We start from the raw sequence: 26,737 nt of genomic DNA on the forward strand, positions 1-26,737 counted from the left end.
AACTCCATATGGAAGATGGTATTTACACTTTCAAAATACATATAGGGAGACCCAGTCCTGCTGTGTAGTTCCCCAAAGCCACATAGTAGTGTCCAGGCTTCCTGACCAGAACCAGAGCCCTTTGTGCTCTATCACATCTGTCTTCAGTTGCACCAAAGCTGTTTCCTGGGAGGATGTGGAATAATGACCATAAAAAGGTACAAGAGGAGAAGAAAAGTCAGCACCAGGAATCTGGAAATAATATGAAGTCTTGCTTTCAACAGAATTCACCAAAATGAAGACAACATAGCACAGGTGTGGGTACAGGGCATGTTGCTAGTTTTCACTCCACAAAGCATTTATAGAACATTTTGATTTGTCAAGCACTATGTGAGTACTCGAGGATGTAGAAGTTTCTAGATCTTGACTGTCCTGAAGAAGTGCAGTGGTCTGCCCACACACAACCCCCGGAAGAAGAAGATCTCATCTGGTTATCTTTTAAGTGTCAGTGAGAACAAGGTAGGCAGAGGCCTGCTGGACAGGACCTCTTTCTTTTGCACTCCTAAGGAAGCAAATGGAAAATATTTGCATTCTTCATCCTCTTTTATTTATTCATTTATCTTATTTTATTTTATTTTTCTTCATCCTCTTTTAAATGAAAAGCCTAAGAAATTAAAGTTTTCAAGTTGTTAATAGACCTTAATTTGCACCTTATCTTCATTTCCTTCACAGGCAGAACTGAAGTGGATGCTATTTATCTGCATATCACTCAAATAGTGGCTCAAGGATCTTGCTGGGTTTGTTAAGAGGGAACCCCACCAAGTGTAACTCATGAGGACTTCTCATATCCTACTGAGGGAACCAGTTTATCCCAATCTGTACAGTTGCAGCTAAACATTTTATTCAAACTTATTCATGTCATTTTTGACTCTGGAAAGGTATGAGGGAAGAAGAGTAGGGTTATTTCAGTGTTTGTCTATTTTTTAAAGAATATTTTATTTATTTATTTGAGAAGGAGCATGAGCAGGAGGGAGGGTCAGAGGGCAAAGGAGAAGTAGATTCCCCGATGAACAGGGAGCCCCACTAGGGGCTCCATCCCTGTACCCTAAGATCATGACCTGAGCCAAGTCAGATGTTTAACCAATGGAGCCACCCAGACACCCCAATTGTTATCTATTTTTAACCTTAGGATGTCTACAAGTTGCTGGTGTGAAACACAATTGTGAAAATTGTATTATTAGAGGGTTAACAAAATTGAGGCGGAACGACTTACCCAATTTATTACAGAAAATGAAGTGAAACACAGCCAATACGCCATTGACCTATATGTCAGGAATCACGTTGTTTTTGTTCTCTTACCAAAGCCATGGCTTATTTAGCATTTCTCGGACTTTATACGACACTGACTTGCACAAAACCCAGCAGAGCTTTCAAGGGTCCCATTTCTGCATCTGCCACTTTAACAAGAAGGATGCTAAAAACAAGAAACAGAAAACAAAACAAAACAACAACAACAACAACAAAAAAAAAAAAACCAGGCAGGTGAGTTTCATGGGTTTTATTTTTCTAAGCTTGAGAAAAGATATTTGTCAGTCAATCGGCACAAAAATTGCAGGACTGCTGTCGAGCTTGGCTCCTGGCAGAGTGTGGGAATGTGCTTTCCTTGTTATTAGTATTCTTCATGGCTGCTTGTTGTCTGCTGGGGCAATTATCTTGCTTTAATTTAGGTCACTAATGATATTATGAGATAGTTTGATGGCGGTGTAATTTCTTTTGATGTTGTTTTTTTGTTCCTATTGCTTATATCAACTCATTCTGATTCCATAAAGACTGAATTCTATACCCACCGAGGGAGGGTGGAGAAGGGAGGGGGAAAGGGAGGGTAGGGGAGGGAGGGAGGTGGTGAGTGGAGCGAATGGCAATGCTGGGCCTTAAGATCTGGCTGCAGTGCTTCTCCATGATGAGGATTTTCTCCTGTGCCGCTCTGCTTCTCTCCCAGCATGAGAGCTGAAGGCTGGGAGATCACACCACACTGCTGGCATCTTGTCAGGGTGGAAATGATTTCCGACAGGCTACCAAAACAATTGGTCCCTCATTTCAGCAGCTTTTACACTAGTTGAAGTCTAATTTATAAGATAGATCATTCGCTTCAGTGACCCCATCTCTGGTCTCCCTCAAGTCTCCCATGCAGAGACTTCATCTGAGAAATACAAAGCTGTCCCAAATCCACCTCTTCCAGTCTCCCTGTCCTTCCCCAACATGGAACCCCTGAATGGACAGCTTGGGAGTTCTAATGACTACCATTCAATAGAAATGCTTTCCTTGGTGCTCAGCTTCATTTATTTATTTTTCCATTGTATGTAAAACCATAATATTTACTCAAGATGTATGCTTACTAGTTTTAAATGTGTCTTAAAGGAAACCAGCTCTGGAATGTTGATTTCATTGTTCCAAACACTGAAGGAGGGGTGGAGGGGTGACTTTGTGTTCATCTACAGAGATATTATGCGGTCTACAGTTCAACCTGAGTCTTCTGACACTTTGCCTGCCAGGAAAGCTACAGTAGATGTGGAAATGTGAGTCAGAGTTCTCACCAAATTTTCTGGTAGCAGAGAGCCACACATTGAAAAATATCTATGGGATAAATGAAACACTTAGAATTGAAATAGTATTATTTGATCTTATAATTTAGATAATACCATTTAGAAAATATTATTATTGAAATGATACAATTTAGATATTATTTAGAACATGTTATTATCAGAAATGTTATTATTTAGAAGTAGCACTCCAGAAATATTAGTAACTCAGTCTAATAGCATTAAAAAATCCTGACTGATGTCGCAAAATGGTAGCTTGTTCTACTGCTTGTTCTCCTTGGAAACATCAATTTGAACAAGTGTCTATGCATAAAAATGTCTTCACAAAAGCCACGGATTGCAGGTGCTGGGTTACAGCACTTGAATGAAGCACAGAAGGACTCATGGAGGAAGGTAGGAAAGTTAGAGTCACACAACTCCCATAGCCCTTCCCCACACCTGGGCAACCTGGCCGGGAGAGACACCTGCTCCGTGAGAGAAAGAGGAGACAGTGAGTGTCAGACTTCCCTGTGACCCCAGAACCAGCACCAAGCCAACTCTCAGAACCCTCGGGACTCCCCATAACCCAGGCCCCTCCCTCATCCTGGCACCTGCCAGCTCCAATGACCCAGGTGGATCCTGTGACACCAGTCCCCTAATAGGCTCTAATGAATCAAGAAACAAAAAGTGCAAGGAACACAAGCGAAAATAAACAAGTGTGACCACATCAAATAAAAAAGCTTCTGCACAGCAAAAGAAACATGAAGCAAAATAAAAGGGCAACAGTAGAATGGGAGAAGATACTTGCAGATCATCTACCTGAAAGGGGCTTAATATACAAACACACATAAAGGACTCCAGCAACTCAAGAGAACAACACCTGAACAACCTTATTGCAATATGGACGGAGTGTCTGGTGGACATTTTCCCGAAGACCTCCAAATGATATTTTCTAAATTATATGATCAAATAATACTATTTCAATTCTAAGTGTTTCATTTATCCCATAGATATTTTTCAATGTGTGGCTCTCTGCTACCAGAAAATTTGGTGAGAACTCTGACTCACATTTCCACATTCACTGTAGCTTTCCTGGCAGGCAAAGTGTCAGAAGACTTGGGTTGAACTGTAGACTGGACACTACCTCTGCAGGTGAACACAAAGTCACCCCTCTCCCCACCTCCTTTTTCATTATTATTGTATTTGCCATAGTGATCTGTGATCAGTGATAGGATTCGATGAAGGCTTAGATGACGGTTAGCATTTTGTAGCAATAATGTATTTATTAATTAAAGTCTATGTATTTTTTAGACATAATGCTATTGCACACTTACTCAATTACAGTGCAGTGTGAACACACCTTCTGTATGCACCAGAAAACCAAAAGATTATTTGACTTGCTTTATTTTAACAATCGCTTTATTGCAGTGGTCTAGAACCAAGCATGCAGTATCAACAAAACATGCCTGTACTTAGGAGTTGTTAAGAGAGTAATCTTAAATGTCTTCTCACACACACACACACACACACACACATGCACGCACACATGGAAATCATAATTATGTAAAGAGATGGAGATATTAGTCTTATGGTGATTTTCATTTTATAATATATACATGTCTAATCATCATATCGTACAATTTATATTTTCATATGTGTCAATAATACCTCATTAAAAAGCTGGCGGAGGGAAGCTGAGGTGCATTCTTTGGGTTGTACAGTCCATCCAGGGAAGCAGTGAATTCCATATCCAAACCCTCATTTGAAACTGCTAAAAGCCATAAACAATGCAGTTCAGGAGAATACTAGTTAATGCACACTTTCCAGCTTTTGTGTCATCGTGGAAATTTACCGACTGCTACACAAAACTACTTTAAGTTGGCCTAGAAAGCACATTTCTCCACATTTGACACAGAAGCCATCACCCTCAGTGGCCACTGTTCTCAGAACCATAACAAAACCCCAGAGTCTGTTTTTTTTTTTTGCTATTCCAGATTTATTTGTCCAACTACTCAGCCAGGTTCACATTTAGATCTCTGGAGATGTGGAAGTAGCTGTTTCCATTAGTCATCTGTGCATCATCACCGAGGTTATTAAAGAAGACCGTTACTTCTGAGGATTCTGTCCAAGTTCTAGCTACTTAGTATTTATTGAATCACGAGCTCTTGAAAGTGATGGGAGTAGAATGCTCAAAAGTTTTTTATTGTTGGAGTAAACTTTTTTTCTTTTTACACCAGGAGTGTTAGCTTTTAATTTCAAAATTCTTCCTACTATATTTTTTTTCGACGAGATCCTGGTTTGACACCAAAATAATTTAAAAAAATAAAATAAAAAATAATTAAACAAGAATAAAGGGATGGGGATTATTGTCCAAAAAAAATGAACAGGTGCCTATCACATATGGTGAATACAGTATTTTTAAATCACAAAATGAACACAAAAACTGGAGAACATGAATCCAAGGAAGGAGGCAGCAACTTCCATGTGTCAGATACCTTGCTAGGCAGTCTGCTAGGTTGAACTCCTCTCATGAAGTTTATATTCTATGTGTGTGCCCAGAGCGGGGAAATCAGAGTTTGCCAAGGAAAACATGAAATAAATTGCAGATGGGCCACAAACACTTTGAAAACCTCCTGCCATACTTACCTGTGTCCCTGAAGAGTCCAGTATGATATACAGCATATTGAGGGCAGCCCCGGTGGCACAGCGGTTTAGTGCCGCCTGCAGCCTGGGGCATGATCCTGGAGACCCTGGATCGAGTCCCACATCGGGCTCCCTGCATGGAGCCTGCTTCTCCCTCTGCCTGTGTCTCTGCCTCTCTCTCCCTCTGTGTCTCTCTCATGAGTGGATAAATAAAAAAAAAACCTTTAAAAAAAAAACAGCATATTGAGTATGCAATAAGATGAACAGGCTGGGGTAACCATAAGTTATTTGATTTAGGGAAACAGAACAGCAAAGTCACTTAGGGTCATCTCTCTGTGACTCAATGGAGTATTCCTACAATTTCTTTGTTTTCACCTGGAAAACATGTCTCATTCAATTTGCTTTTTCTCATCTCTCATATCAGTATAGAGATAGAGAAGTATACAGCGGACATATGCACTGCATGTAGAATTTTAAAATGTTTCTGTTTAAAGGCCAGCCAATATTAAGCTTTGTGTTTTGCTTAAGCTTTGCCGTATGGAGTCCTTAACCTGTGGGATCTGATGCTAGCTCCAGGTAGACGGCATCCGAATTGAGTTCTAGGACACTCACTGGTGTTGAAGAGTTGCTTGCCGGAGTGAGACACTCCCCCTCCCACACACACACACTCTAGAATTTGTATCAGAATCAATAATGTCTTAATCTCATGTGATTTGGAAGAAAAGGTGATATGTTGAAAGTAGCACTAACTTGAGATTCAGGGAAGCTTGATCCTAGTGAGGATCTATGGTAGATAGGACTTCACAGTTTTCATCTGGCCATTTTGACTCTCTGAGTTTCGACTTTCTGGTTTTTGAAAAAATAGTAGACTAATAGTATTTATTTTTTGAAGATTTTATTTATTTATTCATGAGAGACCCAGAGAGAGAGGCAGAGACATAGGCAGAGGGAGAAGCAGACTCCCTGCAAGGAGCCCGATGCAGAACTTGATCCCAGGACCCTGGGATCATGACCTGAGCCAAAGCCAAGACCCTCAAACGCTCCGCCACCCAGGTGCCCCTGGACTAACTAGTATCTAAAGTCACTTTTCACTCTGAAGTCTTATGGATCTTTCAAAATCAGTTGCAAATTGAGATTGGGTTGGAAATATGTCTTGCCTCATTTGAATCAGTTCAAGATTGGAAATTCAACAACTTACATTCTTGCTGTCAATTCCCTCTACCTTCCTAACTTTGGGAAACCTTTTTCTGTTTGCTTAATACCTTACTCCAGTTTTACTAACATCTTCAAGCCAACAGATGAGCCAAACTAGGGGGGAAAAAAAAGAAATAGGAAGTAGACACAGAAGTACTCTAAACCAGCTTGGCTTTATGTAGTCTTGTTTAAGGAGAACTTCCAAATTCCAGCTGTGTCCATTTAAATGTCTCCTTAAATGAAACTGACAGAGGGAGAATAGGATCCAATTAGCAAGAGTTTCTTTTCCTTGCATCTGATAAGTTAACATCTGTGCCTTCTGATAAAGGCACTCTAATTTTTTTTTAGTGGCATTTGCACTATTCATTAGTTCCCTTTTACTACAAATAGCTAACTCCAAAAAATGCCCCAGGGCTACAATGAATTGTCAGACAGGTGGTAGAGAGGTATCACCTTAGAAGGAAGCCTCTCCAGGTATACATTTGTGTTTCCACATTAACAATATACATTGAAACGTGAGAGCAAACTTTGTTAGTCATGCTGGGTTTTTTTTTTTTAATACTCTCAAACAATGATTCATTTAATATAGTAAGAATATGATGATAATGATGACAAGGTTAGTTACTAATTTATAGTTATCTTCTGATTCTCTTAAAGGTATGCTCAGCTTTTAAGTAAACACTGGCTTTATTTTTTTTTTTTCTTTAATTATGTGTCCCTGGTTTTGGATAGGAGAAATTTTTTGTTGTTTTGCCCTCATTCCCAAATGTCAGGCCCTCAGGTTATATTATTGTTTGGAGAATTCTCACTTCTCCTCGGGTTTTTCTGCCAAACTCCCTTGCTCTATCATGTCTGACAATGTCCTCTAGAGCCACCATCTGTCAGCAAGCACCTCTATCCTTCTGTTCTTCATATAAAAGTCCTCCTCCTCTGTCTTAAAGGAATTCAGAAAACTTACAGTCAGTCCATTTAACAAGAGGCTCCTGGTTCTCACAAGCTCCACCTTTCAATACCATAAGGTCAAAAGATAATGTCTCCTCACCTCTGTGCAGCAACCTCTTCTCTCATGAGACTCCACAAATCAATTTTTTCACAACATTCAGTCGATCTTTTTTCTCCATTCACAGCCTTTAAAAACAAAAACAAAACAAAAAGCAAAAGTGAACCTATTTTAATGCCCACAGGGCTAAGAGGTTTTGTCCTGGATTTTGTGTGGCCCTATCAAGGTGGCTAGGGAATCTGTTTTATAGCCTTTGTAGCACTAGAAGGCTCTCACTCAAATTATCACTTGGCCATTGATCATTTCAAATATATAACATAATTATCCTATTATTTGATAGCAAGCAGAAGGAGGGTTTAAAGTCAGATGTCAGATTGGTTTCACACTGAATGTTATCACAGCAAGTATGTAATGTTCTATATGTAGAAGGTTCCAGGTTAGTATGTCTTAAAATGTGGACAAACCCAAGGACTGCTAGTGTGAAGAAATGTTGACAATTCCCCTCTACCTTAAACAAATCTGGAATTGGACAACATTATCAAAAACAACTGCTTCACAGCTCTAGAAAATGGCCAGTAGCAAACAAAAATAGAGGCCCTTGAGCTCCAGATACAAAGAGTAAAGTCTATTGTTACCAGGGGATCCTTGCTGGGGGGTGTTCCATTTTCCTCTTTCCCCAGTTCAGTTAAGTTTGTAGTGCTATGAAGGCGGGACTGGTTGTAAAAATGAGCAGCTCTGTTGCTAGAGGAGGCTAATCTGATTTGGCACAGGGCAGAAATCCAACACCCCGGGACATTGTCAATAAAAGCAGCAAACTCAGTAGGAAACAAGAAGGGTAAACGAGAAGGTGGAGTTATGCTGGGATGAGCAGCAGAATGCTACTAGCCAGGCATTTAACAAGGACATCTTGCACGTCAGAGAGCCATAGAGAGACTAAGTAAGCTCTGCACATGTGTATGCCTGACTAGGAGGCTGCATGACATTTAAATGCACTCCCTGTATCGCACACAAATCTTTCAGGAAAGGATGCAAGCCTTTGTTGGTGTGTTGTGTTTGAGGACAAGATCTGCCTAAATGATTTCCAAACCACCAAACTATGCAGGCACAGGTGTGATCCTTAGGATATAAGACTAAAACATAAAAATGATAATTAAAAAAAAAAAAAAAAAAACAAGACACTGAACAGAGACACAGTGGCCACACACTGTAAGAGTAGACCGAGCACACAGATAGAGTCCAGGCAAGTTATTAAAAATAAATAAATAAATAAATAAATAAATAAATAAATAAATACAGAGATAATAACAGCCAACCTGGGAAAATAATCAGAATCCAAAGTCACTATAATAAATTACCTAATATTGGGGCATGTGGGTGGCTCAGTGGTTGAGTGTCTGCCTTTGGGCTCAGGTCATGATCCAGGGATCCTGGAATCAAGTACCATATCAGTCTTCCCACAGGGAGCCTGCTTCTCTCTCTGCCTATGTCTCTGCCTCTCTTTCTGTATCTCTCATGAGTAAATAAATAAAATATTTTAAAAATAAATAAATAAATAACCTAATATTTCAGTGTTTTCAGCCAAAAGAGCAGCCAACCAACAGGAAAGTGTGAACCACACACAGGAAAAACAAGTAACAAAACTCTCTAAGAGTGGATAAAATTGCTGGTTTTAGTAGAAAAGTCTTCAAAAGAGCTGTGACATGTAAACATGTTCAAAAAATTAAAGAAAAACATGATGATAATGAATCAAAAAGTAGGGATTACAATAACAAATGGAAACTCTGAAAAGAACCATGGGGAAGTTCTGGAGTTGAAAGTACAATAATTGAACGGAAAAATTTACATGAGCTCAATGGCAGGTTTGGCATAACAGAAGCAAGAACAAGTAAGCCAAAAGATAGAATAGCAGATATCATCCACAAGAAAACCAGAGAGGAAAAGGACTGCAGAAAAATGAACTGAGAATCAGAGACTTTTAGGACGACTATCAGTCTACCAAGGAAAGAAAGAAAGGAGAAGGAAAAAGTACTGAAAAAATAAATGCTTATAATTTCCAACATTGGATGAAAAAATTACTATATAAATTCAAATAAACCAAATTCAAAATAAACCAAACAGGACAAATTCAGAGACCTACATCTACCTCATCGTGGTTAAACTGTTGAAAGACCAAGAGAAAGGTAAAAATCTTAAAAGTATCAAGAGAGGGATCCCTGGGTGGCACAGCGGTTTAGCACTTGCCTTTGGCCCAGGGTGTGATCCTGGAGACCCGGGATCGAATCCCACATCTGGCTCCCAGTGCATGGAGCCTGCTTCTCCCTCTGCCTGTGTCTCTGCCTCTCTCTCTCTGTGTGACTATCATAAATAAATAAAAATTTTTAAAAAAGCATCAAGAGAAAACTGACTTGTTTGCAGAACACTATAAATAAAAGTTGACCTTTTATCATAAACAGTGGAGGCCTGAAGGTAGCAGAATGGCAAATTTGAAGTCTTGAACATAAGACAAAACCAAACCAAACCAGTTTGTCAACCAAAAAATCTTTGTCCAATAAGACTGTCTTTCAAAAGTGAAGGAAAAATAAAGGCGTTCCTAAATAAACCATGGCTGAGAAAATTGATTCATAGCAGAACTGTTGTAGAAGAAAAACTGAAGCAAGTTCTACAAACTGAGAGAATCACACCAAATGGTAACCCAAATCAAGGGAAAGATGTAAAAAGTATTGGTGATGGAAAATACACCAGTAGATATAAGAAAACCTATTACTATCATTTACATTACATATCAAAACCTATTACTTAAAAATTTCTTTTAAAATCATAAACAAGAATTATGGCACTACACTTATGGCTTTATAGCATATACACATGTATTATATATGGCCATCAGAGCTGTAAGAAATGGGAAGGGAAAGAGTTATACTGGAGCAAAGTTACTTTATTTTACTGGAATTAGGTCATATTAACCTAAAGTAGAGTATTAAAAAAAGTAAAAGGCTTATTGTAATCTCTATAGCAACTACTATAAAAATAACTCAAAAAAATCAATAGGGAACTAAAATTGTACACAAAAAAATCCATTTTTAACATAAAAGAAGGCAGTACAAGAGGAACAAAATTTGGACATGTAGAAAAGAGATGCAAATTAGCCAACAATACTAACTATATCAATTATCACACTACCTGTCAACAAAACACTCTAAGCAAAAAGTGCACATTGTAAGACTGGATCAAAAAAATCTAGATCCAACACTCTACAAGAGAAACACATTAGAATCAGGGACAAATAGGTTAACTATAAAAATACAGAAAAAAAAATGTATAGCATCCAAATGGTAGCCACAAGAGCACTGGAGTAACTACATCAATACCAGAAAAACAATAGACTCTAAAACAAAAGATATTGTCTTATGTATTATTACTGTATCATGTTAGGAATATATTGTGCAAATATACATAAATGCATATACATCTAAATGAAGAGCATCCAAAACTTACAGGAAAGAAAGGTGAAATCAATAATTTAACCATTGGAATCAGTTCAATATCCTACCCTTACTATCTGCTAGATCTAAACATAAAATGGCACAATTAAACATCACTGTCAAACCACTGTGAACTAACTCATATTTATAGAACATTATACCCAGTAACAGCAGAATATACTTAAAAAAAAAAAACAGACACAGAATAATCTCTACATGAGACCAAATGCTAGGTTATAAAGCAACTCTCAACAAATTTAAAATGAATTAAAATTATTCAAAGTATGTTCCCTAATCACAATAAAACAAAATTAGAAATGAACAACAGAAAGACGTTTGGGAAATCCTTACATATTTTAAAAATTAGACACTATGCTTCTAAATAATCGCTACATCCAAGAAGAAACAAACAGAAAAATTAGAATGTATTTAAACTGAATGAAAATGAAAACTCAATATATCACAGTTATATTACATGTTAAAACAAGAATGAGGGGATCCCTGGGTGGCTCAGCGGTTTAGCGCCTGCCTTTGGTCCAGGGCACGATCCTGGAGTCCCGGGATGGAGTCCTGGGATCGAGTCCCACGTCGGGCTCCTGGCATGGAGCCTGCTTCTCCCTCCTCCCTCTGCCTCTCTCTCTCTCTCTCTCTCTCTCTCTCATAAATAAATAAATACATAAATACATAAATCTTAAAAAAACGAACAAACAAGAATGAACCTCAAAGACATTATGCTAAGTTAAAGAAGCCAGACACAAAAGAATATCTACTGCATGGTTCCATTTGTATGAAATTTCAGAAAATTCAAAGTTATAGTGACACAAAGCAGATCAGGAGCAGCCAGGTGCTTGGGGTGGGGTGGGATGGGGAGGTGGTGCAGAGATTGAAAAGGCATAAGGGAACTTTGTAGGGTGACAGAAATATTCTAAAACTAGATATGCTAATGCTTGTATGACTTTCTAAATTTGTTAGGAATAATTTGTTAGGAATAATTCAGTTGAGCACTTGCAATGGGCCCATTTTTTGGTGGGTAAATTATACCTCAATACAGCTGTTAAATAAAAAATAATAAATGTATTGAAAAATATGTTTAAAATATGGTCAAAATCTGGAAAACACTCTGTGGAATAACTTGGGGATGTGTATTTATCTCTCAGAAATAACCGCCATAGGTCTTTGTTTATTTTTGTTTTTTTTTTTAATTTTATTTTATTTATTCATGAGAGACACAGAGAGAGAGAGGCAGAGACATAGGCAGAGGGAGAAGCAGGCTCCATGAAGGGAGCCTGATGTGGGACTCGATCCCAGGACTCCAGGATCACGACCTGAGCCAAAGCCGGATGCTTAACCACTGAGCCACCCAGGCATCCCAAGGTCTTTGAATTGAAAACAAAGTCTTTGACTAAGATACCCAAAATTACAAAGCCCCATTCTTCTAAGAGAAAAATACAAGATGGCAACGGCATTCTGAGCATTCAGAATGGGTGACTAGCTGTTATGCATTTCCTGTGTCTTGTATTTCCAAGATATTTATTTATTTATTATTAATTATTATTTATTTATTTATTTATTTTTACAAGATGTTTAAAGTACACAACTGCAATAATAAAAATCACTGAAATTAACAAGTATAGATGCCAGAATGTGAAGTAAGCCTAGAACTGAGCAGGTGGCAGCCAAAGAGATGAGTTTCAATTAATCTGGTCAATACATGAAGTGGATCCTGTTTGTAGTGAGCATTCGAAAAGGCGTCACCATCTACTTGTGTTTCCAAATCACGGTCTCACGTTCCCTGTGGAGCTCCTTTTTAGCAGTTGCCTGTATAAGTTATTTACTGTCACCATAATGCTGCACAGCTGCAACACTTCAATGCTATATAAAAACAAGCGTTTCTTCTTCACTCACCTGGAGACAGCAGAGTAGGCTACACTGCCCTGTTGATCTTGACCGAGTTCTTAATGCTATTGGCTGGTGTCTAATGACCTCAGTGGGACAACTCAGCCCTGCTCAGAATGTCTCATCGGACCAGCAAGCTGGCCTAAGCGTATTTTCAGGACAAAGGCATTGGAAGAGGAAGGAGAAAGTGTAGACCGCAAGTTCTTTTTCAGCTTTTGCTTTGTGTCATGTTTTCTTACAAAATTAATAGTGTGGCCCAGCTCAGAATCGAGTCATGGGTAGAATGCCACACTCAAAAGGGAAGAGCAAAGTACAGGATTGGAGGTATGAAGACTCAAGAACACTTTAATTATTAATCTATCACATCTTCCTATCTTTGGAATAAAATTCACATGCATTACCTAGCACCCTAGACTCACAGTCCCTTTTTTCCCTCAACTACTGTATCTTTCCATTCCCCTTTTACTACTAACTCCTGTAGCCTCACCCTCAGGTTTTTTTGTTTGTTTAATTCCAACTCTCAATCTAAACTCCAAGAACCCACTTAGTGAATAAATCATTTCATCTGTTCCAGCTTTATCCTTCCATGACTACACTTTTCCAACCTCAACGTGATTGTGTTTCTCTCCAAGGATTATGTTGGCTTTTCATGGATTCATTTCTTTCCTCAATGCCTTGGGACTTGGCTATTATTAGTTGAACCCGTTTGTTGTTGTCATTGCTCTTCTGACGTACTCTCTTGGAAAAAAATCCTACATACAAATGAAGTCAACTAGACATCTTTTCTACTTTTATACTTGGGACATTTAGTGATGCTGGGGAAAACCCGTAGAGCTTTGCTGGGGCAGAGGTGGCTGCCCATCCTCAAAAGAGAAACACTGCCTTTTCAGTGTTAATTTGCTGCTGTGAAGCAGCTTCCTGGCCAAGTGGTACATTTTTCCAGTACCTTCTATATGGAGCTGTGTCACTGATGTTGTCCAATGGAATGAACTCAGGGTTCTCACTTCTAGAAAGGACCACAAAGAATACCTTCTGTGTTTCTCTGAGCTAATCCTCTTTCTCCACTTGTCAGCTGGCCACAGAGTATCCAGCAAAGAACTCTGAGGCTCCAAGGATGACAAAGCCACAAAATGGAAAGAGCTTGAGTGGCTAAAGGAATATGAAAAAGGTCACCGAACAACCACACTGCAATCAACATGAGCAGGATATACGTTTATTGTGTTAGGCCACTGAGATATTGAGGTAGATTCCTTCAGCAACGTATACCACATGTCTCATATAATCCATGCATATACGCGTGCATTGAGATCTGTGGTCTGCAAGTCCACTGAAATTCACAATACGGTTCTGTGATCCTGAGCCAGGTTGCCCACAGTTTTCTTTAGCTTCAGTGGGACCTTTCAACCATGGTCCCACACCATTTCTTCCGTCTTCACATTGCAAATTATACATGCGCCCACAACTCCATCACTCAAAGATAAACTTGCTCTTTTTCACAAAAATAAAATTCTCCCTTCCTCCTCTCAGAAATACATGTGCCAAGAAAATATAAAACGTGCCCAATTTTATAGAGGCTCAGAGTGAATCAAATGTTCTTTGACAATTGTTTAAGCGCATCAGGAAAATAAACTCCTTAAGAGCTGGTGGGTAGTGTAGGCTTTGACTTTAAACTTTTGAAATAAATTACTGGTAAAAAAAAAAAAATGTATGTCATAGGACAGCAACTAAAGCCGGTTACAAGTGACATGTTATTAGAAGGCCTTACTCAGTCTATGAAATAGGACTGCCTTTACTAAACTCTCTTCTTGCGGGCTGGGATGAAAGTTTGCTAGTCCTGTGGAGTCATTGTTCCTAACATTTTAGAATTTGTGGCATACATTCAAATGCTGAAATACTAGTTAGTTCAAAGTACTGTAAAATCTCAAAACACTGAATAAGCAAACACTAGAGTACCATCGTCCTCTGTTATGGAGTGTCTTTAAAAGGTCTATAGTTATTTCATTATGTGCTTTTTCAGAACTGTGATGGTCTTACATAGAATTTCTGCCTTGAACTTGCTCTGTTAAACTCACAAGGAACATTTCAACATTTGCCATTAGACCCCAGGCTCTTATTTTGCAACTGGCTTTTCTTTAGACTAAAACTAAGCTGAATGCTGCTGTTAATCACTTCATAGGATTTGTTCTAGAAGGTGTTGTGTCCGACAAACATTGTCCTAACACAGTAAGTTTCCTTCCCCAATCTTGTTTTCAAGTTATTGACACAACTGTAAAGGGCTCAGAAACTCACTTGTATATTATAAAAGCCTGGCTGAGGATGACTTTTTTATTTTTATTTTTTTTTATTTTATTTAATTTTATTTATTTTATTTTATTTTATTATTTTATTTTATTTTATTATTTTATTTTATTTTATTTTATTATTTTATTTTATTTTTTATTTTATTCTATTTTATTTTATTTTTTTATTTTATTTAATTCTGAGGATGACTTTTGCAGAGAAATTAGAATGGATAACCCAAACTTCAAAAATCACAGTAGAAATGATCTGTTTTAGAAGTGATTCCATGGAATACTACTGAAGATTTTTAGGATGCAAATGAACGTATAATATCTAAGGGCCGCGAAGAGAAAGACATTTTAGAGCATGGGGAAAAAAAAAAAAGTCAAGTCCAGGAGACTTTATTTACTTTTCATACTAAAATATACTTTGATTTTAAAAGAGAGAGAGAAAGAAAGAGAACAGCAAGATACTCTTAGGGATCAGGGCTCCATAAAATAATGTTTCCTTCAGGGACAGGAATGTGTAGGGGATTTCAAGGACCATCAATGTCAAAAAGATTAAAAGAGGAGTAGTATACAGGGGTACAGAGGCACGTCTAAAAGTAGTGCCCTTTCATCTGGCAAAGCAGTTTCATGAAATGTTAAAAAGCCACGTGTCTATCTTTTCTGTATCGCATGAAATCCTCAAGACAGGAATAATGATTGTTTCAGAAACCTATACAAAAAGGAGACTGTGGCATTAATTTACCAATCAATGAGCCATTTCAGCTGATCCTCCAAGCAATTGAGAAGTACACATCATTATTAAACAAAAAGCACCATTCTCTATGCCAAGCATACATCATAATTTTAAGTAATAATACCTTACATTTGTGTAGCACTTCAGAGTTTATGAAACACTTTTATGTACATTATCACATTTATCAACCTCTAAAAGGAGAAGAAAAATTTAAGGCAAGGAAAGGGATTAATATTAGTGTTGCACTGGATAAATGAGGGTGAGTCTCTAGAATAATAGAAGTCCTCAACAAATCTTTATCAGAAACTGATGAATTGCCCATCTCAACTTCATTATCCTTATCATGAGCACTTATGAGAGAAATGAAAAATTGATGAGGACCGTCATAATCAAAGAGAATAAATGTTTCTCTGTTAAAGTGAATGCATAATCTTTCCAGGAATAAAATAACAATATTCATTCATTATTAAATTCTGAGAATGCTGACACCAAATCTCATTTCAACCAGTGAAGGAAATTAACAATATAGAAGAATCCTGTTTGGATTGGGTGTTGTTAAACTGTATACCCATATCTAGATATTTTTCCCTTAAGATCTACTACTCTGCCTGTCTCCCCTGGGGAATATTTTTGGAATTTATTTATGATACAATGAAGGCTCATTTTTTATAGAGGTAGATTGGGTACCTTCTAAAAACAGATGGAGAAAACACCAGAGACACGCCACGACTTACATGTGGAAGAAGTTAACAGCATCTTAAAACAAGTGAACTTTTCCTGAATGATCAGTTTTCATGAATATTGCCATGTTTGCTTTATTATCCCCTATACCATCTTAGCCCCGCCTTACGCAAATATAAAGAAAAACAATTTACTACATTAAGTAATTGCCTATATTCTCTAGCTGATCCTATTGATTATTTCTATTACACTGATGGAAATTAAAATAGAAAAAGGTGATATTACCCCATTAGCTGCTTAAAAATGTTCATTAGTAATGTACTTAAGATGAAGTACTTTTTACCACACCCCGAAATCAAACTTTCAAAGAAATATCAAATATGAGTGAGCAAAAGAAAAGAACAAACAGAAGAATTTTAACATTTCCCATTATCAACAGATAACCACGGCAAAAATCTCAGTTTTGTTCTTCAGTCCTTTTCTCTGTGACTATGCATATGTGTATTTTTGCATGTGTCTGGGTATTGTGTCTGTATGAATCTATGCATATATCTGTGTATATTTCTGCGTGTGTGTGTGTGTGTGTGTGTGTGTCCTATAGCTGGGCATTTATGTAACTCAGTACAATATTGTGATTTATAAGAAACATATTTGGTCAATTTCATATATATATTTCTTATATATATATTTGGTCTTTGTCCACAGTTCCTGGCTCACAGCTCCCCAAAACCCTTCGAATTTCCTAAGTGTTGAGAGTGATAAATATGTCTTCTGTTATGTTAATGAAGGTGACTTTTGGACTCTACCCAAGGGCAAGGGGCTAGTTATCAGAAAGGCGGACCATGTGCTTAGAGGTTTGGAACTTTCAGCCTCATACCCTGACTTCCAGGGAGGGGCTGGAGATTGATCAGCAATTATGACCATGCAATGAAGTCTTCATAAACAAACAAACAAACCCACAACAATTAAAAAAAAAAAAAACTAGATTCAAAGAGCTTCCGGGTTGGTAAATATGGAGATGAGAAGGTGATGGGTTCTAAGAGCGTGGAAGCTACACACCTTTTTCCCATACTTTGCCCTATGCATCTCTTCATCAGGCTTTTGGTTCAGATCCTTTATCATATCCTTTAATAAATTGGTAAGTGATAAGTATTTCCCTAAGTCCTTTGAGCCTCTCTAGCAAATTAAAAGAACCTGAGGAAAAGGTCATTGGAATCTCCAGTCCTTAGCTGGTAAGTCAGGAGCACAAGTAGTATGGGGCTTGCAACTGGCATCTGAGATGGGGGCTCAGTGTGAAAGTCCTTGAGTTGACTGAATATTGACTTCAAACTGGACAAAATAGTTTCGTTCATTTGGCAAGTTACTTACGAGGAATTTGGTAAGAAATAGATCTTTAAAGACTATGTAGGGTCAATTTCTTAAAGGGGCTTTAACTTTTCAAGGGATTTTGAACTAAAATATTCTACAATTTCTGAAATTATCCACTTGTCTTTTGAAAAAACTATCTTGCAGCATTTAAAAATTTCTATTTTGGGACACCTGGGTGGCTCAGTGGTTGAACATCCATGTTTGGCTCAGATTGTGATCCCGGGGTCCTGGGATCGAGTCCCACATCAGGTTCCCTGCAGGGAGCCTGCTTCTTCCTCTGCCTATGTCTCTGCCTCTCTCTCTCTCTCTTTCTCTCTCTCTCTCTCTCTGTCTGTCATAAATAAATAAATAAATTCCTTAAAAAATAAAAAAAAATTAAACTTTTAAAGTTCATACTTTTTCACAGAGGCACAAAATTTGTAACCAATCCTATTGCTTCTAATAAGAGCCCTATTATATTGATTCAGAAAAATCATCTTTGAGATCATTTTGCTATTGGAAGTAGATATTTATCTTAGTTCAGAGTTTTTTTCCCTTCCTAATCAATGTCATTAATATCAAATATCAAAAAAGTTTCATTTCTGAAGAAGGCACAGGAAAAAAAGAAGATATTGAATTAAACATACATTTTAGAAAGTGGACTACCAAAAGAAAGAACTTTTAATCATCACCATCATCTTTTCTCTATTTTTTGAGTTATGTCAAAGCAAAAAGCATAGCAGCTAGCTTGTCCTGCCCTTTGAGGAACTTGCACAGTAAACAGTGTGTGCAATATTATGGCACCGGCATCCACACAATGGAATATCACTGATCATTTAAATGTTCTTGTTATTGCTAAGAAAAATGTGGTTTTAATATAGCATGTACTTATGATTCCATTTTGGAAACATGTATGTTCATCTGTTTCGAAAGAAATGATTATAAAACTGTATTTGAGTACATTAGAATGTGTCCTTTTTCACTGCTCTCTGAACTTTTTACATTTTCTCTAAGGAAACTATATCCAACTATATCCTATGTAGAAACAGAAAGTTTTGATTTTCAAATGGAACAAAAAGTTTACTGTTGGTGTGGTTAAAAAGGTTGGTAAATCTCTGTCCTAAAAATAACTAAAAAAGAAGATAATCTATTGTGTAACAGTGAACATATAATTGATATTAGACCAAGTAGGAAATTGGAAGTTGAGGATTCTCTGCCTGACCTGATCCTTGAATTATGCTTTTATCTCAAAGAAGGCCCAAACTTTTTGCCTTTTCTCTAGTTTTCTTGAACCTGGTAGTCACAGACTGGCGATAGACATGTGATTGCATATACAGTTCCCATTTTGCTCACTGAGGGTTCAGGCAGCCGCTCAACATGGCTGAAATTTCAAGAGATCAAATCAAGAAGATGTTACCAAGTTGGAACATAGCAGCTAGACCTTGCCCCTGTCCCAAGTCATCGAGTGCAAGGAAATTAAGTATAAATTTCTAAAATAAGTAAACTGATATAGAAGGGGGGGCACTCTTGAAATTCAGGGGAGAGTTTGTAGGTCGGAGGCCTGTATTTGCACTGTTTCTTTTACAACTGCCCCTCATTGGAAGGACAAGAAAGAAGCCACAGGAAGGGTAGCAATGCTGCAAACCCAAGAAGGTGAGACATTTTCAGGAGAAAATTTGACAGATTCAATGGCTTATAATTTTTTTTTTTTCCTTTCTCTTTTTCAAGAATTTCCCCTAAGATTAGGAGTATCAGACATTGACATCAGACTCAGGGAACTGACCCGTAAAGTAATTAGAAGAGGAATTCCCCCCACACCCCGCCCTCTGGTCCCAGAGCTGGGTCAGATGAAAGGCGCCTCTGTTTACTTCCTGATCCGTCTAATTTCTGTAACAAGGACCATCCCAAACTCATCTCCCAGCAGCTGCTATAACTGAAACTCAAGAGATTGCCCCAGGCACCATGGCACCTTCTTAGAGCTGTCGACCCTAATGGATTAGTCTCCTTAGCACAGGTGGCAATTTAACAGGAGACCAAACTTTTACACTAGTAAGAGACCACTGAAAATCACTTCAAAGACCACAGGCCCCAAGCAGACCTAAGAAAACACAGGGTTTTCTAAAATGTGTGTCAACTGTCCATCCTCACTTTTCAAAGGAAGGTGATTATGGGAGCAGTGGGAGACACAGGGAGCAACGATTAATAAAATTTCAAAATTAAAAAAAAAAAAGCATATTTTCATGAGGAGTTCCATGACTTGGTGTTAATGAGGAAATATACATTTAGGGACCCATATTTGCATAAGGGCTGAATTGTATTTCAAACAAAATATTACCAGATTTTTGCCAGAGAAACTTTTTCCAGTCCTACGAAAAGCAACATCAAGGATTAAGTTTCTTCTTTTTTTATCTTACAACAATTCCCATTTTTTAAAAATATTGAAAACCTTAAGAAAAGGAAAAATTCATGTCATCCTTTTCACAATAGCCCAGCATTTAAATTAATCCACTTGCATAAAAATGTTGGTAAATAGGGCATAACACATATACCACACTATTTCTTAACTTACAGTGAAAGCTCATGAAAGAATTCAGAAAGCAGATGAGTCAGATGTTAGACAAAGACCAGAGTAGTTGAAAGACAGATTGGAGACTGAGAAAAATGACTCAGAAATGCTGACAGAGATTCGAAATTAAGAAAAAAAAAAAAGAAGAAGAAGAAGAAGATTCAAAATTACAGGATATTGCACATGAAAGCACTTTGGCACATGGAAGCCCAAAATATAACTATTATTAGACTTTTAATAATTAAAAAGGAAACAACAGTCCATATACTGTATTCAAATGTGTTTACATGATATATGCATTTACATGAGGAAACATCAAAATGCATCCTCAGTTTTTTAAACATCAAATTTTGTGAATTCAACCGCAGAAATTAAAACGACTTAATGATTGATTTCTTTTTGCATTCTTAAAATAAAACCTGAGTTGTTGAAATCAATGCAGAGGAAGGAAAAAAGATATAACGTGCCTAGCTAGAACCTTGTGCTAGTTGACCACTACCTAACTGTGTGCAGCTACTGGAAAGAATTTTTTCTTTTAAAAACGTGGAGCAGATGTGGAAAAGAAAACAACAGGAATGAAAGCTTATTGCATAAAGAATAAATAAAGTCTCAAAATACTTCACAGCCCAAACTGATTCAGATTTTCTTTTGGGTGGAAAATGGAAATAAAAATATATAGTGTCTAAGAAGACATTTAGTATCATAATTCTACTTTTTAAAAAGATGCAATTTCTACTCTTACTTCTCAAATAAGACTACATTTTCTATACCTGCCCCGACTTTCTCTAATATTACTTTTTTGAGTAAACTAAACGTGTTTTCTGTTATATGCAAGCAAAAGCACCCTAAAGGGTCTGGTAGTGATCTGAGTGGGAGTTTAGGGTTGTAAATGTGCCCTTTTGGACAGATTTCCTTCTTTGTTGCATCTCACTTGCCTTCAGAGACTCATTCTGAGTTCTAGTTAAAGACAAAGCATTTTTTTTCAAGCATGGTCCAACGTGGATCTCAGAATCCTGTCTGCTATTTTCATCACCCAGTGCTCATTCCTTGAGCTTCTATGGAGAAGTTTAAGATTTCATAGCAGGAGAGGAGTATGCTGAAAAAAAAAAAAAAAAAAAAAAAACTATTAGACTATCAGAAGGCCCGTGCACTGTGACATCAACTAGCTTGTGAGTGTGGGCTGGTCCCTTCATTTCTGTGGACTTGATTTCTCATTGTGAAAATGAGGAGATGGAGTGGGTTTGATTGCTAAGGCCAGTTTTGAGATTAACCTTGTATCAAAAAGTAAATTATATATATATTTTTGGCACCCACGTCATATTTTACAATATTATTATAATCTTGGATCATTTTCTGTGAAAGCTATCTTAACAAATGAGCGGAGTCATCATGCAATGGAATAGATCAGCCACGTGCTTTTCTATTTTTAAAGATAGTGGAATAAAGACCCTCTAAGTTGGTAACTCTTTCCAAGCCACAAGCCACACAGCAGCTTTGTGACAGCCAGGAGAAGGGAAACCACAATCCCTCACTTCCTAATCAGTGTTCTGAATTTATACTTTTTTAAGAGAAGCATTTTGTCAGGAAGTGCCAATTAGGAATAGGATTTGACCTCTGCTACTATTGTTGGCTCATCAGAACAAATTTGAAAAAAAAAAAAAAAGAAAGGTGAACTCTGTTCAGCCACACACTGAAATATTTCCAGAAATAAACTGGGTCCAGAATATGAATAAATAATCTCAATCTCTCTTTCTTTCTGTCTCCCAGAAAAAGCACCTTTTCTCTACCACTCGAAAATGAACTTTCTATAATCTGTGAAGGATATTTAGGAAAATCTTTCTTCCACTTCATTACTAACAATCTTGTCTTAGATTATATGCTATAGGCTTGTCTCTCGCTGTGTCTGCCAAGCGTGGCAGAGAGCTTTTCATATGATATGTGCTCAGTAAAGACATACATGGACTTACCTATAGCTTAGGTCATTACATTGCAGTTTCTATACTAAGAAAGACCTGTATTTAAACCCCCTTTTTGACACTTAGCCTTGTAACCTTTAGCAGATCAATTCAAACTCTCTGAACCTTAATTTCATCATTCCTAACTCACAGGATTATCATCAAGATGAAAGGAGATAATGCACGTAGAGTACTTAGCACAGGCCTGTTTGTTCTTCCTATTGTTAATTTTATTACTATTTTTATCTTTATGTTCATCTATTTCTTCTTCTTTCTTTCCCAAGGAGAGTCATGCCTTAATCATCTTTACATGTCATCCCAGAAAGAATTGAAGTTTGAATTTTTTTTTTTAGTTTTGCATTCATTAAAGCATCAACATTTTCCATCTGTATCCATCATTTTTTTAGATCTTCTATGTCAGTAACAGCGCCTGCCCATATATCCTGGTTAATGTATTCTAGTTTATTTTTTTTTAATTTTTAAAAATATTTTTAACATTTATTTATTTGAGAGACAGAAGCAAAGGCAGCGAGAAAGAGCATAAGCAAAGAGGAGAGGGAGAAGCAGGCTCCCCACTGAGCAGGGAGCCCGATGTGGGGCTCGATCCCAGGACCTAAGGATTATGACCTGAGCTGAAGGCAGATGCTTAACTGACTGAACCACCCAGGCACTCCACTAATGACCATTTTAAAGTAGCAAATGGGAAAATATCACCTTTTTCTATTTTAATTTAAGTACAGTTTCCCATGTATCCTCTCAGATAGACATTTATTATCTGTAAAAGGAATAGTTAGTTTTACTTTGCAGAGTTGAATAGAACATTTTAAAGGAATTCCGTTGCTTTAAATAATTACTTTTTTGTTGAAATACTGTCTTTCTTCTGCCTTCCACATCACACTGGGATGGTTGGGAGTCCACACCTAATTGCTCCTCTTTCTAACTTCAAACTCTGCTGTGCATTAGCATCTTTTGGGGAACTTTAAAAACTCCTGATGCCCAGGTGGCACCCCAGGGCAATGATATCAGAATATTTGGGAGTGGAAGCCAGGCACTGAAGGTGTAACAAGACCCTCAGGTGATTCCAATATCCAACATTCTGGCAAACACTATTCTAAGGAAAGTATGAATAAAGGAAAGTCTACATCTGAGAAGGAAGTCTCAGCTCCTATGCTTTACAAAAAAAGGCTGACCAAGATTTCAAGAGGTGAGATCCATGTTTCCCAGCTTCGCTTAGACCAGAACTCTGCTCATCGAAACTGTGCAAGGGGCACCTGGAGACTCAGTTGGTTAAGCATCTGCCTTCAGCTCAAGTCATGATCCTGGGGTCCTGGGATGGAGCCCCACATCAGACTTCCTGCTCGGTGGGAGATCTGCCTCTCCCTCTGCCTCTCCCCCCCCCCCCACTCCTGCTCTGTCTGTTGTTTTCTCTCTCTCAAATTAAAAACAACAACAAAAAAATCTTTCAAAAAAATCCCCTAAACTGTGCCACTCTTGAAATCTCAAATTCCTCTATTACCTTATATGAGGAAAGCGAGGATAAGTAGCTATTAATTGACTTTTGGAAAAGTATTAAGCTCATTTGTGCTTCTCTGACGAAGTTGGAAGACCTTCATGGAGTTATGTCTAGAATTGGCTGGAAATGATTCACAGTGAAAAACTAAACAGAACAAAACAAAACATAGAGGATTATGTATTCTTGGTAGCATATTGAGCTTAGGAGAAATTAATTTTTATGTCAAACGCCATTAGAATTAGCACGTATTAATAGAGAAAAAATGTCAATGCCTATAGTGGTTTTGGTCATCTTCCTTCTTTGTAAGGTGAAACAAATGTATGTTAGTTCTTTATATATCTCTCTCAAATGAATAAATACATCTTTAAAAAAATAAAAAGACTTTACCCTAATACCATGAGCATTTATCCCTTCTACTTTTTTGGGAGGGAAAACATTTTAAATGACTAAGTAAATTTCTGGCATATAGATGGACCATCATTTATTTTAATAATCCAGTTATGCTAGATAGCTTCTGTTTCCAAGTTTTGGGCATACTGAGCAATATTCTCATAAATATCATTTTACAGAACCTTTTGTATCTTTAATCATTATTTTATTAGGATATGTTCCTTGAAGTAGAATCATGATGGATACAGTGGGGAAGATAAAGGATACAGACTCTTTGAAGGTCCATGACACTTATTGATAAAATATTTTTTAGAAGTGTTGTTCAAATAAAAGCTTTTGCCAGTATTTCACGAGTATATATCTCATTCTAACCTGGAGCACTATTGCTCTTTAATGCATTGTTAATATAGCTGCATTCCTTTAGTTCACATATCATCAATTATTAGTGATATTAATCATGAATAAAACTTACAACTTCCTGCTTTAGCAGCATAGATAGAAAGGAAAAGCGGCATCCTCTATGCTATTACTTCTTTGAGTTTCAGGGATTAGAATAAAAATTTGCCAATTTAAAAAAGGCAAAAGAAAGTCTTTTATAATCCTATGAAACAGAAGAGTGATGGTAATTTTGAAGGATAAAGAAATGTAACATTTTTAAAACAATACTGTACATTATTATCACCATTTGGGGATTCTGTTATTACTGTAACTGAGGAAACTGAATCTCAGAAAGTTTAAGTAAGGTTTTCAGGATTTTTAATTTGCTAATAGCATCAACATCATTAAACATCAGTTTTAACTTCACATTCTATTTTCCTTGGATTATATGATTTTTAAATAAGTAATGGTTTATTTAATTACTTTTATTTCCAAGGGAAAAAGAAGGAGTGTGGGGTTAAGTGAGGGCATTGCTTTCTTAAAGGACAACCTTCTTAGAAATTATGTGCTGAAATTAAGTGTGGAATATTGTAATTAATTAATTTAATGAGTTAAAAAAATAGAGAAAGATGTTTGCTAAAAATATAAATCTTACAAAAAAGTGATGGGGCAAAACCAAATAGGTTTAAATTCGGTTGAGCCACAATGGCTCTAAATTAATTGAGAAAGTCAAGGAACTTAAACACTGTTTTATCTCAATCCAAAAAACCAAGTATTTTGTTTCTAGGTTGACTTCCTAAAATATAAGATGTCACATCACAGAATTCCTACTTATATCACATGAATTTTGATCTTCATAAGCCATAATAAAAGTGAATGAAATTGCCATTTTTAAGTGTAGAGAAGAGCTTTTTTAAAGTTTCAAAGTGGCAAAAATGATGTTGAACTTTAATATGGAGTCAAGCATTCCTATCTTAAGAAGAAAAATAGCTTTTTAATTAAAATTTAATATATTTAAAATATTTCCTTGTGATTACATATTTGTGAAGAGAATAAAAATTATATTTTGTTTAACATCTACCATTGCATCTTTTGATATTGTAAAGATGTATATCTGTGTATATATCACTGTGTTTAGATTACAGATTGAGATATATTTCTACATGTATATAACTATGCATAAAAATGGAAAATAGTCAAAAATACACTTACACATATATAGATAAAAGGCTTATAATTCCCTATTATATATATACTTATTCACAAGTTTTCTCTTTGCTATGTAAGCAATGGACATATTACACGTAACTATGTATGTGTATGAAAGTTACTTTCCTCTTTAAAAACAATAAATTGCACATTTTATTTGGAATAAGATTAGCTTTGGACTTCTAAAAAGAATCTTAAAAAAATAGGACAAGGACCCAACATGTAATCATAACATCTAGATAACTTTCCCAAAGTAACAAAGTATAAGTACAGGAACAAATTAACACAAAGGACCAATATCCTTTATGCTGAAGAAAAAATGGATGGCTAACATTTTTTTTTCTAATTTCTATATCTCTAACATTTGTTGCTTATGTTGGGAGAGGAATGTGAAAACTTCCAAATCAAAAGTAAATTACGTCTGTAAAAGTAAATAAGTGTTCACTTAAATGCTTAGCATTAAGTGTTTCCCTCTTGGAAATAGTGTTCACAATTTTTTTTGGAATAAAATTAGCTCTGACTTACAAAAAAAAAATGATTGCAAATGCATGTGAAAGTAAGTGGACGAGGACCCCCCGATGTGTGCATTATTTACAAAATCTCTATCAATCATACCTGCAGTAAAATATTTTAAGCAATAATTTATTGAAGGTCAGGACCTTTTTCTGTCTGGTGCTGCTAATCGGGGAGGCAAACGCTTTCTGGTTACACTAAAGGCACTTTTTGTCACAATGAGTTGTGCTTACTGATTCTGGACTGCTTCAGCCCTGAAGATCTGTAAACTGGCCAAATCCTGACATTCTGGCTTAAGAAATCATCAAGGTGCAAGTCTACTACTGGATAAGGCCTTTTGCTGTATTTTCTAAAACCGAACCAAGTTACAGAATATCTACTTTAACACTCA

The 26,737-nt window shown here is 36.9% G+C and overlaps 1 long non-coding RNA gene across 8 annotated transcripts in view; it reads right to left on the minus strand.

The window, feature by feature from the left end:
- Positions 1–1,555: 1,555 nt before the first annotated feature.
- Positions 1,556–26,737, minus strand: part of LOC144306589 (uncharacterized) — a 35,665-nt gene continuing 10,483 nt past the window's right edge. For 3 of the 8 annotated variants that reach the window (XR_013373670.1, XR_013373667.1, XR_013373674.1), the window contains 4 exons: positions 23,860–24,000; positions 21,324–21,484; positions 7,438–7,523; positions 7,052–7,329 (listed from right to left, as the gene is read on the minus strand). This is a non-coding gene — a long non-coding RNA (uncharacterized LOC144306589). Of the gene's footprint in view, positions 2,052–4,218; positions 4,330–4,530; positions 4,852–6,215; positions 6,640–7,051; positions 7,330–7,437; positions 7,524–21,323; positions 21,485–23,859; positions 24,001–26,737 lie in introns of those variants that run through there. The other 5 variants (XR_013373671.1, XR_013373672.1, XR_013373668.1 and 2 more) reach the window with 5 other exon arrangements.

The sequence above is a fragment of the Canis aureus genome, chromosome 37 (assembly GCF_053574225.1).
Source record: "Canis aureus isolate CA01 chromosome 37, VMU_Caureus_v.1.0, whole genome shotgun sequence".
NCBI classification, from domain to species: domain Eukaryota; kingdom Metazoa; phylum Chordata; class Mammalia; order Carnivora; family Canidae; genus Canis; species Canis aureus.